Here is a 15,952-nt window from a genome sequence, read left to right as displayed (position 1 = left end):
AACAAAAACTTCACAGGGAAGGAAATTGTCACATTATTCTGTTCCCTTATTGGCTATACACTAGTGCAGCTCCATCATCCTCATCACAGTGATTTTTAGTGTATATTTATCATAGAATCATAGAATGGTTTGGGTTAGGAGAGACTTTAAAGCTCATCTAATTCCACCCCACTGCCATGGGTGGAATTAGATGAGCTTTAAAATGTTCACCTTCCATGAACATTTTTAGGACTGTGGCATCCACAGCTTCTCTGGGCAGCCTGTTCCAGTGTCAAGTGATGTCAATTAATTATACAAGTAATGGCTAAGAAGTATCTGGGGTGTGAACTTTCCACACATCAGCTGCACCCTGAGCACTGCCTACAATGCAAACAGGAAAAATGTGGAACAACTTAGCTCAGTTTAGGAGGGATGAGATTCCTTGTGCGTGCAGTAAGACATGGACCTGTCAGAAGAGTGATACACATTGGATTTATGTCTCTATTTCTCTCTGAACCTGGAGGCTGAATCTGCCCCGGTGAAGCACTGGGTTCCTGGATAAAGCAGAATATTCCTGAGTTCATAACCAATTAAATATTTCAACAGACCAATAATAAAATCTGATAGTACTTTATAAATCATCTCAATGGGGGAAATCTGGTGATTCATACATTGGTTTTTGGAAAATTAATTACAAGGACAACAGACTCCAAAATCTTTTGTCCGGTCTAATTTCAACTTGCCCTGAGAGCAGAAGCAATCTTGCTGCTGGTATCAAAATCCTGCTGCAGCAGGAAGGTGCCTGATGCAGGCAAAGATGTGATTATCCATAGGAAGGAGAGATCCTATAGCTGTGGTCGTGCTGGGGCAGTGTGCTGACTCAACATAACATCCCCTGTGAATGTGACAGCTGCATGGTTTGCAGTTTTGGAAATCCAAGCATCTTTCTGGGTATTAGTCTGGGGGCTGGGGACAAGAAAGAAGCTGCAGAGCAGTGGATGAGGGATTAGCAAGTGCACAGAGGTCACGGCATTAAACAATATGTGTACTTCACAATTTAGGTCCTGCTCTGGTAAACAGGGTTAGGAGTTGACCAGAGCTTTTTTTCCTCAGCCTATGGCTGTCCTGGAGTCAGTGTAGAAATTAGCATTTGTTAGCTGACAGCAGGATCCTGTGATCAGAAATTTGTTTTGCAAATACCTCTGTGTCAGAGGCAGGTTACAAAAGAGCTCATAAGCTAAAATCAGGAAGGGGTGGTATGCACAGGCAGATGTGACTCATGTCACTTGTTTGATGAGACTGAGTTTTGGGGAGAGGAAAATCGATCTGATACTGTCTCTTTCTGTACTCATTCCTCACCCTGACTCAGTGCTTGATTAATTTAAGATGCAGGCAGGCCAGCTTTGCATACTTAGCTGAAGTTGTTTAAGGTGTTACTGCTTGCTACAGGTTTTTTGCACAGTCTTCTGTGACTGCTGCTGAAAGACAGAGTGAGTGCTCCTAGTGCACTTCAGGGCAAAATAGTCATGGTTTAAGCAAATCCGTCTGGGAGCTTAAATTCCAGCTGTTTCTGTGCTGATGCTGCTCTTACTGTCACCAAGAGAGCACCTGAGGCACAAAGGGCTCAGTCTTGTCATCATGTCACTACTGTTTAATACAGGAGCAGGTAAAATGAAGCAGTTTTACACTTTGCCATTGCTGAAGGTTGCCAGATTTGGTGAGCTCTGACTCACAATTCAAGTGAAATTTATCTGCACCCAAGAAGACCAGCTCACTCCACACAAGCTGCCCCCCCTCAGTTCCTTTCCAAGTTAACTCTGAAACAGCTGATCTCTTTGGGGCATTTACTTCTGTGCAAGATAAAACATATCACTGATGTTTCAACATCTGGCCAGTGATTAGGAAGGGAATCCAGCCAGCCACATGCTAGCTGGATTGCAGGCATCTCCATGCATCCCTTCTTTCACTCTCTCCCCAGGGTGCTGCTGGCTAGTTCGGTGAATACAAGTGCAGAAACTTGGTGACACAAAAGGACAAAAGCAAAACCTTCTGAAAGCTTTGCCTTCTCCAAACAAATTTCTGCAACCTGCATCCCCTCACTGACCGAGCTGGATTAAGTCCCCATGACGGGAACTGAGGAATGTAGATTTATTCAGACTTGTTGAAGTGGTGGCACACGTCCCAAGGAAGACAAATAGCCTTTTGTGAGATAATTTGCTAACACCGTTCCACCCTAACATGCATCTGTCCTGTTATCGCATGACTAATATGGACATAACCCTGCACACTTTTATCTGACATGTGTGAATATGTCATCCTGATTTGTGTCTCACTTGGTTGGGTGAAGAAGCCAATGGACTTGTGCCCAAGCAAAACTTGCTGAGCTGAGATCAAAATCTGGTGTGTGTTTTTAATTCGCTGCTCGTGCCTCTTTGCAGGGAGTAGCTTCAGTTCATAGGAACACTTGCAGAAAGGTTGTTTTTCATCCAGTTGTTTCTTTAACCATATGTAGAAGGTTTCACAGAATAAAAGTATTTGCTGTTCACTGTCAACATTTCAGTGATTTCTGTTATTCATATTATTCTTTTGGCTAAAGGGGTGGTTGGCATCTGATCAGGAAGAAACCTGCCCTGTGAGTAATCTTACACAATGAGTAATGGATAAATCTTGTTCTTTTACAGCATTTTAATGAATGCTGTAAAATTCTGCAGAATTTAATGACTAACTTGATGTAAATAATAATCTTATGCAAATAGCATTATTGCTCATTCTGCAGATAGGGAAATTGAGGTACAGGGCAAGTCAGTGTTTCTGGGTGAGGAGTCTTGGATCCCAATTCAGCAAAACTTGTGCTAAGTTTGAGCAGAAGGCAAAGAGTCCATCCCAATCTGTACTAAGAGGTCATTCAGGAGATTTAATTCCTCCTGTGCCTCTTCAGCAGGCAGTGAGTTCATCACTTCTGAATGATAGGCAGTGATGTTGCCTGCAGAAACCACTGCTGAGCCTATGAGAACTTCAGGGATCGGAATGATCCTTTCTTGGGCACTCAGAATAATAGAACACTCAGAATTGGAAGGCAACCACCAAGATCCTCAAAATCCAAACCCTAGGCTTGAATGTCTCTTACCATAAGCAGGACCTTCTTCTGACTCTGCTGCCAACATCAGTGGTTAGCAAGAATATTTCCAAATGTATTTTGGGTTGGAGTCTTCAGAATATCTGGCTTTCACAAAATCAGCCCCATTGAAAGCTGAATGCTTTCTCTTTCAAGCTCAGACCCGAAAACTTTTGACTGTGAATTTTTTTGAATTCTTTTCCACACAAGCAGCACATATTATGACCTAACTACAGTGAAATCCAGCTCCAAAAAAAACCCATTAATTAAAATCCCAATTGATGAACAAACAACCAGCTCCAGCTACATCCTGGACACAATTTCCCAAAGTACCTCCTTTCTTCAAAGGAAAACAAATCAAGAGACCCAACTAATATTTGGCAGTGTTTGTGTCTTACATAGAGGTATTTGGGTTGTTGGTTGTTGCTTTGCTGTTTACCCACGTGATGAGAACAGGCAGATTTGTGCCACTGTTGCAATGCCACCCTTCAGAGGATGTTGGTTTTCCTTTTACACCAGGATGACTCAACCCTTGCAGGACAGATTCTCTGCATTCATCTCCTTGGAGCTGGTGGCACAATTCTGTGCTGGAATCACCTCACAGGTGAAACTGTACAAACAACTCTCTCTTTTCCAAATTAATAAATAAAAGCTATCAAACCATTACAGTGCTACAAAATAAAGACAGAAATATGTTGTTAGAAAGTAGATCCTTGACAAAAGCGATGAAGCTACTACTCAAAAAGGGTGCCTTCTTCTGAACATTTAAAAAAACCTAAATCCATCAGGTCTTTTCATGAAGTTTGGTAGGGAGTAAATCCAGATTAAACACATGGCTTAGGAACTACTCTCCTGCAGAGACCCATGAGTCTCTGCTTTTCACAGGCAAAGCTGTAGTCAGCTTAAAAATCTTCCACTCTGCCATCTTCTTCCCCTATCACAAAATGCTTTAATCAAAATAGAAGCTTTGAATATAATTATATGAAGTCATAACTATTTCCACCAGAAAAAAAAAAAAAATCAATTGTATTGTACAATAATATTTTCAATTTGTTTCAAAATAACTTTGAAATTAATTTGACACAATAATGGTTTTGAAGGAAAGAAAATACATATGAAACTAAAATTCAATTGTTTGACTGACAAGTCTCCTATCATTACTCCAGTTCCTAGAAAAATCTGAGAGAAAAACTGCTTTGCTGTGATTCAGAACAAGGACTAATTTCTGAATGCTGGAATTTCTCTGACAGTGGGAACTGCGAGCACAGGGCAGCTTTAATCACACTTTTCCACTCACAGCCTCTGCAAGTGGAATTGCAGTGGAAGTTGTATGTGGATATTCAATGTAGAATCATTTTTGTCCTGTTACTCAGATTCCACTGCCATGGCCATCCCTGAATTTTCCAAGCTTCTCTCCATTTTCTTCACCCTGTGACTCCACAGCCTGCAATATTCACATGCTCTGAGGATCCCTAATGATTAAGTAGTCTCTCTAGTTTCTAACAATGACACTGAAAATATTTTAATTACAACAATAGTAATATTTACTAAGGTGGCTTACAAAATAAAAGTTTTTTTAAAGCCACAGGTGGGTTCTCATTGTTGACTCCATAATGCATTTGCTTATCATTGCAGTTATTTTCTTCCTATGAGAACACCTTTTAACATTAAAATCAATGTTTTTAAATCCCCTTTTATATCTGCTTGTGTTCCAGTTGTAGGAAAGAGGAAATCAGTGTTTGTCATTTTAATATACTTGATATTTTAAGATCTGATATAGCTCAGGTGGGTTTTCCTTGGAAGAGAAAGCTTGATCCTCACTCAGCAAGAATAAAATAAAATAAATTAAAAAATAAAAATCAGTGGTATTATGGCTTGAAGAAGAGCTAGTCCTGCTGAGTCTGCATTACTGCATAATTTGGCAGAAGTGACTGCTTTGCCTGCTGATGAAGAAATTTGTTAACAAGGCTGAGCCTGAGTAGAAGTGCTTATTTTTGGCATAAAATAAATCAGACAATGAGTCCTTCCAAACACAATTCACACCTTCCAGTTACTCAGCACTGCAAGGTGACATGGGAATTTTCACCATTCATGATAAATCATCCCAGGAAGACAGTAAGAGGGCTGGGATGGGGGAGAAGGGTAGGAAAACACCAATTAATAGCTGGATTACTGTGAAACAAGTATTTTAGTGGGTTGGCTTTAATGTAGTGAACAGACTCAAGTGCAGAGAAGTGGATGTAATTGAAATGCATGGATTAAGGTAGACATGGAGAACAGATTTGCTCTATGTATAGTAACTTCTGTTAGTACATTTCTGGTATATTTTCATTTTAGCTTACTTTTTGGCTCTTCCAAATGTAAATATATACACATGCATATACGTATATATATATGTATAAATACATATATATACACATATGGATATTTTACCTTGACACTTCTAGAAAACAAGTGCAAAATGTTGCTTGCCGAATGTCAAAGCACCTGGAACACAAATTCACAGTCCAATGCAACTAATTATTGTAAATTATCACATGATGTTAATTAACACAGCTGATGATCAAGTTCTAGTAGTCAGCTCTACTGCTATGACCAAGTAACTACTCTAGTATTCCAACTTTCTGTGGGAGTAAGTTCACTTCCCTTATTTTTAGATGTCAACATCCCACCTAATCTTCCTGAGATGCCTCGATAGGCAGGAGATATGATTTATACAGCCTTTAGTACATTTTTATTTTATGATAAAGTGAACTTTGTCCTAGAAGTGGCTGTTTTCCTCCACCAGTCACAAAGGACATGTAGTTCAGACACAGATTGTGGCTACTGATGGGTATGGAGAGCTCAGATATGTTCTCAGTACCTCCCAGCTGATTCCCACTTAGCTGCACAGCTGAAGCCACCCCATGACCAGTTATCCTCCACAGGGGATGATTAGCTCTCTGAGGCAGGACCAAGTGAGGATTAGCTCTTTGGATGCCTGGTAGCTCTACCTAGGAATTCAAATCCCTCACTTCAGGCTATGAAACAGCAGAACAAACAGGCAACCTGGTTGCCTCTGTGAAAGACAACATCTGGCAGACAGGTGAGGCAGAGGAGGGGGGAAGACAGAGGCAATATCATCAGTCTTATCAAAATCCAAAAAGACTGTGAGTCATGACCCCATTTAGGAAGTAAAAGTGCCCTTGATGGGATCTAGAGTAGCTTTTGAGTTGTTGCAAGCTACACTGGGAAGGCACTATCATTCCCAGCCTGCTGAAGAATCAGACAGTGGGGAAAAGTCATCCTAGACTACCTTTCTGATCAGGTGTAGTGTTCTTGGCCCAGTGTGATGCAACCACTAAAGCTCAAGGAAATCAGCAGTGAAAAGTGCTGAGTGTGATTCTGGGTTATGTACTTTCACGTGATCTGGAAAAGCAGGATGTGAACTCCAGCTCAGGGGAGAATGGGTAGAGGGAAGAAGCCTGTAGGTACATTTGGTTATGATATTTTGCAAAAAGGCACATGCCTCAGAGCTGCTGGCAGTGCTCATTCTGCTTTGATAAGTAGTTAGGGGTGCAGTACACAGCATATCACCATGAGCAACTTCAGCCCTGACAGCATTTCTTTGTGCGGGAAATTCCCCTGGTTTTGTGTTTTTGATGTAAAACAAAGGATGAATTAGTCTTGGGGAGGGTTATTTTCTTTTGACAGAATTTATGAAGCCCTCTGAAGCAAAGGTCTTTCCCTGCAGGCCTTTCCACATCTAACTATGGAGTGGGTGGGAGTGAGTTATAGCTATGTGCTGTAGGAAGGAGCTGAAAGAATCTCAGGGAAAGAGGCAGCAACTTCTAGCAGCACTAAATCCATAAATAAAATACAGTAATCTGGGAAATCTGATTAAGGACTGCTGCACTCCTTAGTCCCATCACACTTCTCAGTCTGCTCCTCTCTCCATTTACCTGATTCATTCAGTCTGCCACTGTGTGACTGTGACCACCCACAGTTCATACCAAAAACATGGATGAATTCTACCAGGTCATCAAAAGGTCTCTCTGGAGCATCTTGTCCAAGATAAAGCTTTAAATGATGATTAAAACATGTCAAACTCTACCTAAACTTAGGTTTTCTTTTTTTTTTTTTTTTGCATATTCATACAGTATATGAGTACTGATTTATATGAGCATAGTATAACATATATGTATTGCTACATTTTTATTAAATATTTCATATTAAATATTATATTTTGAATGCTATATATATAATATTATATATTGTATCTATCTGCCCAGAGAAACTGTGGCTGCCCCATCCGTGGAAGTTTTCAAAGCCAGGTTGGATTGGCTTTTGAGCAACCTGGTCTAGTGGAAGGTTTCCCTGCCCATGGCAAGGCATTGGAATGAGATAATCACAGAGCACTGGATAATCTTTAAGGTCCTTTCCAACCCAAACCAATCTGTGATTCTATGATTCCATAATATGCCTTATGATATTATATAGAATTAATATATATTGTGGTATCTTAATACGATAGGTTATAATCACTTATTTGTATAACATTATTTACTATATTATATACTATATTTTATATGTTGAGAAAATGTATTATATATGTAACATGTAATATATATTATGTCATAATAATATATTGTTGATACAATATAGGCCAACCCACAAGCACATGAGCACTGGAAAATCTTGACCTGCTAAAGGACGAGTGAAACACAAACACACCTAAACAAAGCCACATGGACAGATGGACATGTTGCAGTGCATGATGGTGTCTAAACATTTACTCAAACACACATGCCCGCATGTATTTCAAAATCAAAATATCAATGATATTTACATACTTGCTCTCATCACTTTTGTTTGCCAGAAATCCTCCTCTGGAAGGCAAGATTGTTAATTTGGGGCTGAATTTAGTAACAAAGCAACAACAGAAGCTGTGAGATTTTAGGAGACATAAAAAAGTGTCATCTAACAGTCCATCAAACAGCTCTTGTCACACAGATAAACCTTTTATCTCTCTCTCCCAGATTCTAATCAAGGGTACAGTTTGCATGTTTCTTGTATCACTGCAGCAACCAATTCAGCTGGGATTCCCTATACCCTGGGAAATAAACTCATTTTGACCCAAATGAGCATTTCAGAGTCTTGTTTTATCTTTTCCCATTAACATGTTGGTTATTATTTGTTAGTCAAGGCAACAAGAGTGCATTTTCTCACCAAAAGGATGTGTTGCAGAGCAGACTGTATCTGTTGGTTTGTAGAGATCTGCATGCAGAAGGAAACCAAAATACTTTATGGGAAATGCGGTTGAAAGACAAAGTTTTCAATGTGATTAAAAACCATTTGATATAGGAATGACAGTCTAAAAAACAATTTTAGGTTTCTTTTTCTATCATATTCTTATTTGCATAGTGTAACAAATTGTGTGTTTCAGTTTGGCAGTGCACAGTCAGTCTGTCCTGGGTTTGCACTCATTATTTTCTCACACTGAAGATAGAAACCAAGTGAAATGTATCATTGTCTCAAGACTTAACCTTGAAAATACAGAAATAAAGCCTTTATGTCTTTTTTGTATTGTTCAATGAGGTCAATATTCTTGGGGTTTGCCAATGTTTACATTAGTTTTCACCATGTAATTCTAGTTTGTAGCTCAGATGTGTCAAATAGTTTAAAACCAGAAGATCTTGGGCTATACTCATAAACTGAATAAGGCTTGCAGTCAAGGCTTGAGCTTGGTGATTATCCCCCAGAAAACTACCTCAGCTTTGGGCCATTTCACTTGCTTGTGGGAGGCCAGTAAAAATATTCCACATTTAAAATTTTAGCATTTCCTATTTTCTGTGGAATATTTGGATGCTCAGGCATGCGCTATCGAGAAAAACAAGTGGAAATTGTTGGAAAAGCATGAGTGGTTGGATGTCACCTGCTGAGTGATGTCCCCAGAACAGGCATCAAGCACTCACCCGGTCATCCTCACCTCTGCTTGTCCACAAGGGAGAAACAGGAACCTTTTGGCAAATTTGTGTCATGATGTGTGATGTCTGTGAGGTGTTTTCATTTTATTCCTGATGAGAAGATGCCTGGTGACGCATCTGCCTCATCCAGTACAGGCTGGATACATCATGGAGCTTTTTACCTTTCCCTACCACAAGAGGGGATTTCCCTTCTGTCCTCTCCAACTGATGGAGGAGGTTTTTTAGGAATTTTCTTTTCCTTAAGCATTGTTCTTATTAAAAATAGTTTACCACCTTAGGCCATAAAAGAAATTCTCTTCTGATCAGGCCTCCTGCCTCAAGCGACTAAATAAAGAGCATCCGTTTGATGTAGCAAATGTGAAAGCTGAATGTTTACTTCTTCACTTTGAAAAAATATATAATAGCAGCTACTTTTTTCTTCCCCAAGGTTCATGTTGTTGTAAAATAAACAGATGTTTGGGGGTGGAGGGAGAAATGTATACATTACAAGGGTTTAAAATACTCCCAGGCACCCTGATTAACAAGCATAACAAAGGGTGATAAGGAAACAGAAGGTATCAAAAGTCACTGGCTTTGTTTTTGTTTTATATTTTCTACTGTAAAATGTCTGGCATTGTCAAGAAAGTAAAAACTGCTTTGAAAACCAGGCATCTGTTTTCAGAGCTTTGGAGACTGCAGGCATGAAATGTAGGAAATATATAAGAAAAGACCCCAGTAAAGAGTCTTGTCCCCCGTCTCAGAACATGAAAAGCTATAAGAAAATAAAAAAAAAAAAACCAGGAAACCATTCTATGAACCAAAAGTCCTCTTTAAATCCAGTAGTTTATGTGGAATATACATGGCCCTCAGTTTTCAAACCTGAACTCAGTCACAGCACTTCACAAAGACTTTGTGAGGGAATCCCAGCCCAACACCTCCTTCTAGAGCTGCACAAAATTTAAGTCAGTTGTGGTGTAACAATGTTTCTGTGTCTCTGATCTATCTAAGCATCACAGAGTGGGGGATTACATGGAGTGATTAAGATTGCTCATTTTATTTGTCCTCTCCTTCTCTCCCATTCTGAGGAAGTAGAAATTAAGAGCAAGGACTGAGCACCCCAGCACAGATCCTTGCTGCTTCCAATCTCCTGCAACATAACAAATCCATTAGAAATTTATATCTGGGACCCAGGTGGGTCTGCAGCTGGTGTGATTGGCATAGCCTCATGGACGATCACAGACAGCTGATTGGGAGGAAAATCAGCTGGTTGGGAGGAAAATCAGCCAAAGCCATGGCACCTATTTATTTGGGCACTGTTCACAAAGGTTCTTCAAGGACCTGGAGAAAAATCCCACTAGAGTCCAGAGGTCACCACCAATTTTGAAACAAGAGCCAAGGCAGTTTCACACTCCTGTGACCAGTTATTGGTATTTCTGTCACACATGCATTCATTCAGTCTTTTCCTAAGTTGCTGTTTTAATATATGCAGGCTTGAATTGCTGCATTCCTTTCATTGGAATTAATTTTTTGCTTGATTTTCCTCCCTTCAGTAGATCCAACTTATGCGTGGATTTGCAAACACGCAACTTTGCAGACATTAAACATGTGGACATTACCTTTTTATTCTACAGAACAAATATACAGGTCAGGAGAGCTGAACATTGTTCAGGATGGGGCACAATTCAGGTTTTTTTTCTTTTAGCCTTATTTTTGACTTAAATAATTACATTGTTTAACTGTGTAATAAATATTTTACCAGCTTCTATATTTTACATGGCCCTTCAGTTCTGTGATATGGCCAGTTTTAGTTTTAATATTTAATGTATAATTATCTAGTTATTACTATTAAGCAGTTTTGCTTCTCTGGGGGATTCAGGCTTGACTAAACAGAAGTGAAACATTCTTCATGTACTAGCAAAGTGTGAGCAGATTGTGCTGCATCTGTAAACATTTCCCTTGTAAACTATGATTTTTTTAGAAATTTTTAAAATGCTCTGTGAAAATCTCAGAAGGAACTTTGAAACCTATTCTCTCCTGCTGCCTGTTTTCACCATTTATCAACAACCATGGACCACACATATATAGAATTTATACTTTATGGCACAAGACCAGAATAATTAAAGGAAAAATAGAAATTGCCGGAGAGGAGGTGAGTGAGGAGGTTGGGACAGAAAATCCTTAAGGTTAGACTTATCCTGCTTCCTTATACAAAGAGAAGAAACATAAATCTGGCACCTGTCTCCCAGCAGGGTTTGGAGGAAGCACAGGACAGACTGCAGGTCAGCCAGGAGCAGAGATGATACCTCTGCTGAACTGCTGAGGTTTTGATGATATTAAAATGCAGAGGTCCTGGAAAAGATACCACTTCTCTCTTACAGATACCAGGGAGACCTGGAGTTAAGATTCTTAATTTATCTAAATTGCGCATATAGTTTGATGATGATTTGTGCCCTTCAAAATCTGTCACAATCAGTTGGTAGCCAATAAAAGATTACATGTTGTATTAAAAGGTTGCTTCTTGGGATTTGCCTCCTTTATTAATTGATAGAAAATTTATATTACCTATTAATATCAAAACATAAACTATATCAATTTAAAAAGGGAATATTTTTACTTTCAAAATACCTACCTTTGTAAACTGGAAAGGCATAAATACATGTGCAACACCATATATTTAAAAACTGCTAAAAATGTGATTTCCACATGCATGATTAACTGTTTTCAAGTGGAAATCTAGCTCTAGTAAGTAGTTTAGGGTTAGAAAACCAGGCTTCAAAGGAATTTGGTATGCCTTCTTCACCTTTGAGATTCAAACACTGGAGCCAGGATTGAAAACCAAGGTATTTCAGGTGTCTGCATTTAAAAGACTTTGTTTATGTTAAGGCTTAGGTCACCTTAGCAGGTATGTTTTAATGAAAACATTACCTCTCTGTGACCTTTGGGATTTGAAGGTTAAAATGCAGTCACTGGAAAAAGGAATCCTCATTGTCATGGATGAAATCTTTGGCATTAGAGACATCGTTTCTCATCCTTGTGAGTGACTTAGTGCAACAATAAAGTTTGCCCACTTCACAGAAGAGGTAACATGGAAGCTTCTGACTTGTCTTCCCAGAAAACACAATTCTGAAACATTAACAAAATTAAGGAATGGCTTAAAAAATATTTGAAGACAGACCCTTACAATTGTCAAGCTAAATTTTTCTCTAGATAATTGAGCCTCTTTGAGTCTTGCACTGCTCAAATACAAGTAGCATCTATGCTGATACCTGTGTTTTACAGGACTTTACCTAGCTACTGGTGATTTATTTTCTTCCCTGTTGTTCAAGAAATAATATCCATTCATTAAAACAAAATAAGGTATAGCAATAACACATTTCCTATAAGCGTAGCAATTTATAAATTATGTCAGACATCTGGGACAGAGGTTCTTTATGTCAAATATTAAATCTATTTAGCAGCTTATTTGTAACATATTTGCAACTTCAAAAAGAAAGGAAGAAAGGAAACAGAGCAGGTTTTTTCCTACTTTTTTGCATTAATGAAGCTAACAGACCTTGTGCATTTGCAATAAGTCAATTGAAGTAAATTACTTTTTACGACCATTATTAACTTCAGTTGTCAGTGGAATGTCATCAACAAGTTATTCATTGCATTTCCAACTGGATCTTTTAAGTACAATAACATCAGAATTGCTGAAACCCTAACCTTCAATTTTTCTTGTGGGGAGCAGGAAGGGTGGAAAGGATCTGTCGGTTCCCTAAATTCAGGTCAAGGCAAAGTGGTAGGAAAAAAAAGCTAGCATTTCAAAATCATCATTTTACACTAGTTTAAAAGCCTGAGTGATGAGCGAAATACATCATATTTCCACTTAAGTCTTGTACAGACTGAAGAGAAAGATGGGTTTGTGAACCTTTCTCATATTACTTATCTACAACAAAATCCAAAACAAACCAGGACTCAGCAACACCTATCTTGTGGTGTGTGAGGGAGCCCTGATGTGGGAGGTGAGCAAACGGAGACCACGTTTGTCTCTGAGCCCAGGCTCATGCTGTCCAGGCATTTCCCAACTTGGAGAGCAGCCAGCCCTAGGCTGGAAGTGACACAGACCCATTAGTGCTGCTGAAAGGCAAAGTGTAGACACCAGGAATATGTGTCTGTGTCATCAAACTCACAGGGCCCCTGGGACAAGCCTTGGGAGAGCTCGCTCCAAGGACTGCTGTCTACAAACAGCATGGCTAACATCATACCAGCTTTGGATGCCTCCTTTCCAACACAATTCCTGTGTCTCCAACCTCCTGCCATCACCACAGAATTGCAGAATGATTAAGGTTTGGAAAAACCTCTAAGATCATGGAGTACAATCATTAACCCAGTATCCTAGGTTGCAATATTGATGTAGTTAAGTATTCTATTACCACCAGCTGTGGGCCATTAGCTGCTATCACCCACTCCGGATGACAGACAATGGGCCATCCATTAGCTATCATCACTTGCTAATGACCCACCCCGCATGACAGGCAATGGGCCATCAGGGACCCACCGTGTGACTCATAGACTTATCTCATCCCATTGTGAGATGCTCTGCCCAGGAGGGAGGAGCCAGGTGTTCCCACGTGGATATAACCTGGCCTTGGAACTGCCTGAGCTAGCCCTGTCTACTGGGTTCCCAGAGGACCAGAGCTACTACTGGATCTTCAGCTAGAGACTAGACCTTCACAAGATCACCGCTTCAACTGGACTACTTCAGTTGAACTGCTACTACCACCCTAACAGGGTGTTAGGTTGTATCTGACTTTGTCAGTGCTTTTCCTTGTATTATTTCACTTATTTTTAATTTCAATCTTGACTTGTGATCTCCCATTGGTTTGTTTTCAAACCAAGACATATTTTGGCGCCCAACGTGGGGCACAACCTGGGGAAACGCAGAAATCCTATCACCATGATGCTCAGCTTATCTATATGGGTGCTTTATCTCGCTCTCTATATCTTTCCTCAAATGGGAAGCTATCTGCCCGTCGTATTGCTCTTGTTACGATCAGGGCATAGCATGAAAATTGCTCTATTGGTTTATTATGCCTATTGCATAGTAACCTGTGAGGCGATGAACACCATTCGGTATATTTACTCAACTTTGTCTGCCTGGCCTAACCTGAGCTGCTCCATCTGGGACCTCCTCAGCAATCGCACCCACCCTCTGGGGCTAGGAGGAGAGAGCGGTTTCTTCCAGCCTTTCAGGTCAGGCACAGCCGTTTTTGAGGATATTGAGTTCTCTCTAGATGCTAGGGATGGCATAATCTTTTTGTTAGTTCTGTTTTCTTTGACCAGCACCCTGTACCTCATGCTGCAGATCAGGAAAATATTTTGTCTTCTTGCAGAGGAGAAACAAAGCAAATCAAAACAGCCGAAGCCCGTAGCAGTTGCCCCCGTCCAGAAAAAGAAATCCAAGAGCAAGTCAGTCCGCACAGCGACTGATGAGAATGCGGCAGGACCATCTCACCAAGCAGAAGAGACAGAGCCAGAGATCATCACTCGCTCTCTATCCCTGGGGGAGCTGCGTGACCTACGGAGGGAATTCACCCGGCAGGCGAATGAGTCCATCTTGACCTAGCTGCTCCGTATCTGAGACGCCGCAGCTAATGACACTATTCTAGATAGAAGTGAGGCCAGACAACTGAGATCCCTGTCTCAGGATGTGGTCATTGACCAGGGGATTGGGAAAACCCAAGAAACTCTCAGCCTCTGGCGGCGATTGCTACTGAGTGTACGAGACAGATACCTGTGCAAAGAAGACCTCCAGATGCACCAAAGAAAATGGAACACAATAGAACAAGGTATCCGATGCCTGAGGGAATTGGCCGTGCTAGAGATCATTTTCTCAAACAACGAGAGATTTCGCAAGAGCCCAGATAATGTCCGGTGCACTTCACAAATGTAGCTAAGATTCGCGCGGCTCGGACCAGAGATATACTCTCGTTACCTGGCAACACTGCAGTGGAGGGAAGGCGAAGACCAGGTGGGCGTGTTAGCAAACAAACTGAGAATTTATGAGGACACTGTCACCGCCCCACTACGCACCCAGGTCTCATCGGTAGAAACAAACCTGGCCGAGCAAGTCCGGAGATTGATTGAAGAGAGCCATCAGAAACTAAGGAAAGAGCTCACAGAAAGATTTTTCCATGCCACACCAAAACCAAACCGAGTCTCTGCCATCAGGAGCAGACGTACTCCAGTCAGGGAAAGAAAACAAACTCCACGACGTGACCTCTGGTTTTTCCTTCAAGAGCATGGGGAAGACATGAGGAAGTGGGATAGGAAACCCACCTCCTCCTTAGCAGCCCGAGTACGTAAATTGAAAACAGAAACATCCACTTCAGAAGGCTCATCTAGGTACAACACTGCCCCAGTCTCTTGTGGACAAAACCCCCGACAAAATGGAAAGGATAATATGACTGATCCTCTTGAAGGAACCTCAGAAACACATTTACAGGAGAAGAACATCGTGCACCAAAAACAAGATTAGAAGAGCCCTGCCTCTAGCCAGGTAGAGGAAAGGGATAATCGGATCTATTGGACTGTGTGGATCCGATGGCCTGGCACGTCTGACCCACAAAGATACACGGCTTTGGTTGACACCGGCGCTCAGTGCACCCTGATGCCATCCAGGTATGTGGGGACCGAATCCATTTCTATTTCTGGAGTGACAGGAGGATCCCAGCAGCTGACTGTACTAGAAGCTGAAGTGAGTTTAACTGGGAATGAGTGGCAGAAACACCCCATTGTGACTGGTCCAGACGCCCCATGCATCCTCGGCATAGACTATCTCAGGAGTGGATATTTCAAGGACCCGAAAGGACATCGCTGGGCTTTTGGGATAGCAGCCGTAGAGACAGAAGACATAAGACAACTGAATACC

At 40.8% G+C, this 15,952-nt stretch overlaps 1 long non-coding RNA gene across 2 annotated transcripts; it reads right to left on the bottom strand.

Annotated features, from left to right (window-relative positions):
• Positions 1-519: 519 nt before the first annotated feature.
• Positions 520-8,352, bottom strand: LOC146443093 (uncharacterized). 2 transcript variants are annotated; one of them, XR_014856514.1, is made up of 4 exons: positions 8,303-8,352; positions 7,036-7,153; positions 5,513-5,581; positions 520-4,538 (listed from the first exon to the last, which is right to left on the bottom strand). It is a non-coding gene; the product is annotated as an uncharacterized LOC146443093 (long non-coding RNA). The 2 variants fall into 2 exon arrangements; XR_014856513.1 differs by having other exon boundaries at positions 5,528-5,581.
• Between the last annotated feature and the right edge of the window lie 7,600 nt (positions 8,353-15,952).

The sequence above is a fragment of the Lichenostomus cassidix genome, chromosome 1Aa (genome assembly GCF_008360975.1).
Source record: "Lichenostomus cassidix isolate B80296 chromosome 1Aa, HeHo_3.0, whole genome shotgun sequence".
Classification (NCBI taxonomy): domain Eukaryota; kingdom Metazoa; phylum Chordata; class Aves; order Passeriformes; family Meliphagidae; genus Lichenostomus; species Lichenostomus cassidix.
Note: the sequence above shows the minus strand (reverse complement) of the source record. Positions and strands in the feature narration are given on the sequence as shown.